General features: G+C 39.4%; 1 protein-coding gene across 1 annotated transcript in view; it reads left to right on the top strand.

Annotated features, from left to right (window-relative positions):
- Window positions 1-3,748: 3,748 nt before the first annotated feature.
- Window positions 3,749-6,000, top strand: part of MBNL3 (muscleblind like splicing regulator 3) — a 163,489-nt gene continuing 161,237 nt past the window's right edge. The window contains exon 1 of the mRNA XM_088465741.1: window positions 3,749-3,880. The gene's annotated coding sequence lies outside the window, so the exon portion shown is untranslated. The remainder of the gene's footprint in view (window positions 3,881-6,000) is intronic.

The following is a 6,000-nucleotide window of genomic DNA, read 5'->3' as shown; positions in this document are numbered from 1 at the left end:
TTTGAATTTATCCCTAATCCTTTCCCTTACCACCCCCCTGATGCCTGACCCGAAATTTTCCCCAAGTGCCTAACCCTAGCCTAACCCTAACTCTACCCCTAGTGCCTAACCCTAACTGTCCCTTCCGGCAACCTAATCCTCCCCCAAGTGCCTCATCCTAATCCCTAACCTTAAAAGTGTTGAAATACCATAAAAAGTGTTGACAATTTTTGTGCCTACCATATGTGTATTGACCATTTGAACCTGACGACCTTCTGCAGTGTCTACCTTTTGTCAGTCAACCTTTTGTACGTGTCGACCTATTGCATGTCGACTATCTGATATCGACCCATTGACTGTCAACTTTTACATTTTCGATCTTCTATCCGGATACCATGTATCTATAAAGCATCATATTGAAATTATATAATGAAATAAAATAGAAGAAAAGCATTCAAATATATACATTGCGTATTATAAACGAGTACATAAATATAGCAGTAAGGTATAGTGAGCAAAAATAAAAAAGGAGGATGCATTGAAAATTTTACATCATAAAAGAATGCATGTATTAAAATTGTCTGATAACATTTTTTAGGAAAAAACCTTTTTGGTCAGGTATTCAAAGATAGGCTGCTAAGTCGATGTTTATATTTAGTCCAAGGGAGAATAGGGTCTTCAATTGGTATATCAAATGTTTCTCTTTGTGATAACTTTTTGTATCTATCTCAACTTTTTGCATCTATCTCCTCCTCTTGGACCTGTGAATACGCTTTATATGCCAATGACTTTTAGTCCATCTGGATTGCACATGTGTTTATCCTAAAAAAGGTTTGGAAACATTGTGTTGTGAGGCATTTTTATAACCTACTCTCAAGTCCTTCTTACCCATCAGTACAAAACTTTTATACAATTGCTTAGCACTATGTTTGTTTGTCTCCCCCGCATATGTGATAGACAAACATCTAAAAAAAACCCCTGAAGGACGACATGATACCCTTACAGATGTCTTGGGACACAGGATTCCTTATAGATTCCTTGGGACACAGGATTTCCACCTCTAATCCAGACCTCCTCGTTGCTTATGCAACCACCATTTAGTGTAAATATTGTCCTACGTCTACTATCATTTTACACAGATTGAGTTCACAACTATATTTTATCACCCTACTATGTATTTTTTATTTATTTTTTATTTCAGAAAAGAACTTTGGAAAATGACACAAAAAATGTTATACTTTCTCAACAGTATCACAATTAACATTGTATAATCGAAACATAAAATAAAACAAATAATATATATGTGTACATACATACAGTATATAATTAAGACCAACAGCATTTCTCAAAGCAGAAAAAGAGTGAGAGAGACATAATAAAACGGGGGCTGATTCAGACCCGTTCGCTATGATGCGGACGCTCGTAGCTGGCCGATAGTCGCTACCTGCGCATGTGTACGCATCGCAATGCGCGTGTGCGAACCAGTCACTGCGATTGGGAATCATACGCTCGTAGCACACAGACTAGCCGCTACTTTGAGTGACATAGTGCCGTTTGTGGGTGGTAATGGGAAGGTGCTTGTGAATGGGGGGTGGTGCTGTGAACGCAGGCGTGTCTAGCCGTCAAAATGGCTTCTTATGGGTGTGCATAATTAGCAAAGTAGCGTCATTGTACACGTCACTTGGTTGTATTTCAGCCTGCAGTGTTCGCAGTGCTTGCAGCAGGGTAAGGTCTACCTCAAGCACTATGTGCAGCTCCGATGGCTCTCAATGGTTCCGACGAATCATACACTTCCTGCAGATGACGTGTGTTAAGTGAGAAAAGTGGGCGTCTTTATACCGGCGTGCGTTCGCTCTGCCGTCGCTCTGTAAGACATAGAGGGCGTCTTTACACCAGACAGTGCGATCGCATAATTTGCATACCCGACCCCTTTTAGCTGCGAGAGAGTGCAGCTTAGCGACTGGGTCTGAATGAGCTCCAGAGATCGTAGTCAAAATCAATAGGCGCGGCCGGCACATCACCCAAGTTCTAAGGAACCGTTGTTTGCATATTAATTGGTGCACCGCCCAGTGACAATCTGGTTTCATACCAACTTGTGGAGTAAAACCATTTATGTAATTGATTTTTAAGGTCCCCTGATAAAGAATCAATGAACCCCTCCCAGATGTGAAAAAAAATGTCAGTACGCTCTTCCTTGTGTAGTGAGGCCTCTAACCAGTCCATGTGGAATACGTGGAACATTTTCACCTTGAACAATTGTATGGATGGGGGTTCCCTGTGAATCCACTGGTGCAATATACTCTTACGGGCTACTGCAGATATTATAAGCATCAATACTATGTTTTTTATTACCAGTGCACACTATTTTTTCCTTTCTTTCATTGTTTTACATTGGGACAATCCTATTGGACACCTTTCATTGATGGTTAAGAAGCGTGAGAACCACCTGTTCAGTATTTGTTTAAGCATCCATATTACTTCCTGATTCCTGAAAGACATGGGGTTATGACGAAAGGCCAGCAAAGCGCTAATGACTGAAAGGGTGTTGCGGCTTTTCACCAAAGAGCCCGATTATCATCTCTAGCGCTGTATTGGCTCTTCAAGCGCTCAGCAGTTATTACAGAGGCTGACCAGCAGAGGTCTCCAGTAGTTGTAAGAAACAGGACCCTGCGGAATTGAACAGAAGGCATTGGTTTTGTGGGGAAGTTTTAAAGTAAGTTATTGTGGAATACTCCATTTGCAGAAAATAATACATTTATCTTGTGTGTAATAAAGTGGAGCAATTGAAATGAAATTGAGCGTTAGCTTAAAACTAACCTTTTTTTCTTGCGTTAACCAGTGCACTTAGCTTGGATTCAGGGCCGTTAAAAGTTAAGATCCATTGCTTTAGTGTTCGCTGTTTTCTCCTCTTACAGTGTTGCTCTGTATTCTGGTTCTGCGGGAGTCAATGTTCTCTCCGTGTCGGACATTAGAAACTATACTCTATTAAAGGTCATACAGCTTGTCCTATGTATTTATTCAGTTTGCTCACTCTTGGCGGGTAATGTGAGGACAATGTGACACAGCATGATTGCGTACCCCTTCCTGCATGGCAAGGATATTTGCCAATAATGTGACTTTTTTTTTTCAGCTGTGTTGCATCTTGCAGATAGTATGATATCTGCTGTTAGTGTGCACTAAGGAAAGGAAGTGTTTGTGTCCTTTTTTTTCCCAGTCATTTTTCATACAGCAGTGTAGCACGTGCAGTTTCACATTAACTAGTGAGTTTTCTTGCACTAATTGGTTTCAGCCACCTTTTATTGTACTGCTGGATTTATTGTGCAGATCTAGTGTAGGTTTTAGCTATGTTGCTATGGCAGCAGCCAGCCTGAGCTACAGAATACGACACAGCTCCCAAAGGCCATTAGGTGCTCTGTTTTGCGGAATGTACCAAGTCAGCAAAGAAGAGGGAGACAGGAAATAGCTTATAATAGCAGTGTGCAGATTTCGCTGCAGCAAAGCGTTTTAGAAAAACACAGCACAGCGCGCCTTTAAATATTCAGAAGTTAAGATGATCCACCGACTCTCTATAATCCGAAATGTACCTTGTCTTCCGTTTGCTGCTTATGAATGAGATTTTCTCCCTGCCTGGTTGACATTTCACACCCCACAGCTGCATAGTTTCATCCCAGATGCACGTCCCAGCAATGAAGTTATGTACGTGGGGCGTGCTTTAATTTCGTTATGCCTAGTGATTTCAAGAGCCAGGCTTTAAAATGGCGGCATTCATTATACACCCATGCTAAAGCCTCACCCAGCACTCTGCCTGTCTTGCTTAATGCTGCTTCTGCTTTTTCCATATGGCATTCTGCAGCTGAGGATTGGGTATTCTGGGGTCGCTGGATCAGCATATAAGAGTAAGGTAAGCGGGTCCCCAATTTCGTACAACAAGCACGACTCCAGCATCTGAAGGAAAAGCATAATTGCAGTGCGGACGTACCTCGGATTTTCCAGAGGTTCCCTTAGATGTACAGGGTGTGTGAGCAGCGTGTGGCATGTGCTGGGAGACAGAGCCTGCTTTACTGTAACATGCTGACTGAGACGAGGAATGGATCGCTCTCTGCAGCATTTGGAAAGTGGCTGATCTGCCTTTTAGTCCTAAAATACAGTTTCACTAGATTTCTGTTGATCTGTTAACTGATTTATTGCCACTGTTTCTGCATGAAAGCTAAACAGGCTCCATATTATTTCAAGCTAAATATTTACGTGTCAATAAATAAAATGGGAGTATAGTGTTTGCTTTCAGGGAATATTTTCGAGTGCAGTTTCACATATTTGCTGCCATAATGTGTTTTTCTGCACGCAAATCTTATTTTTGTTTATTATGACCCTTGATGCATTGCGGTATTTGCTAAGTCAGACCTATACGTTCTATCTCGTTAATAATAGCAGTGTTACTCTACTTAATTCTACCAATAGAATAAGGATATAATATATATATATATATATTATTATTATTATTATATTAGCATGTATAAATTTATATGTGTGTACGATATGGAATATAGTCCATATGGTATTTGTCCGTTCTGACACTGTTTTAAACTTATTAACTCTTTCAATAGTTTACCTGCCAGATATTACAAAAGAAAGCATTGTGGAATATTGAGTAATATTAGCGCTCACATGACTTTAAAATGATTTGGGGAAAGTACATAACTGATTACTTTTGGGAGGTATTTTTTTTTTCCCCCCCTGAATTTTATGCATAGTTTCAGTGTGCATGCGCAGTGTGGCAGGACTCACATCTGCACTGTAGTCTGCCTGGAAACAAAGAATGGGATCATGGCTAAGGTGAAGCTTGAATTGATTTAACCCTTGTAGCTGATTAGTCCTGTGCTGTGTATTGCAGAGCCTGGCTGGTGCAGACCTCTGCAGGTGTGGAGGAATCATGTCACTCACTGCCAATCACATTTGTTTTTTTAGAAGTCATTAGCTCGTCTTCAGATCATTAGAGAACTACCGAAAGCATCACCATTTACCATGTGCTTTACTATAGCATAGTATATAAAGCTGATTTAGCTTGTTAGATGTGTCAGAGATTAATCATGGCTAAAAAGTGTTTTTTTTTTTTCTCTCGTTTCAAGAACACATAATATTTCAATAGATCTCTGTAGAAACAAACTACAAGTAACTTCATTTGTAGATTATATAGTATAGAGACCTTCAATGCTCTGACTTTCATATTTGCAGTTTCAGCTAGATCGGAATAGATGAATGATATCCTTAATAAATGTGGATAAGTGTGGATTTATTTCGCTAAATGTGCAGGCGTGGACAGAGTTCAGCCAGCACTTTTATTTCTACAGAAAAGAGTTTGAGGTGCCATTAACCCGTTGTGTGACATCCATATGGTAAATACATTCGCGGATGACTCTATTAACGATTTATTATATATTATTCAAATTTTGAATGGAAACGCCCAAAACGCTAATTCTTGAAACCGTAATGGTGTCTTCCTCCTTGCTGAATCATTCTGGGCTTGTGGTTTTCTGCCCATTTTAACAAGTAACCCATATTATTTGCAATATCTGGAGTGATTTTTTTATTATTGCATTATAGCATTTTATGTTGGTGTTTTATATAATTCTTTTTGTTTTATCAATATTTCTTCAGTGTATATGACATGCATGCTGTAGTGACTGCATTCACAAATCTAGCACGATTATTATTTATTTATTATTTATTAACAGTTTCTTATATAGCGCAGCATATTCCGTTGCGCTTTACAATTGGAACATTAACAGAAGAAAACTGGGTAATAACAAACAGATATATAGGTAGGAAGGCCCTGCTTGCAAGCTTACAATCTATAGGGAATCTATACATGTTCCTTTTTTATATTAAATACTTTGAATGTTCATATATGATATACCAGCTAAAGAACTGCATAAGTCCTGAGTAAAAGCAAATGTTATTGCATTTATAGTCTATACTTTACACACGTGAAATTCTAGGTAACCTGCCGCACCTCTTTTCCAC

This window comes from Taudactylus pleione, unplaced genomic scaffold (assembly GCF_031769625.1).
Source record: "Taudactylus pleione unplaced genomic scaffold, aTauple2 ptg000064l, whole genome shotgun sequence".
Lineage (NCBI taxonomy): Eukaryota > Metazoa > Chordata > Amphibia > Anura > Myobatrachidae > Taudactylus > Taudactylus pleione.
Note: the sequence above shows the minus strand (reverse complement) of the source record. Positions and strands in the feature narration are given on the sequence as shown.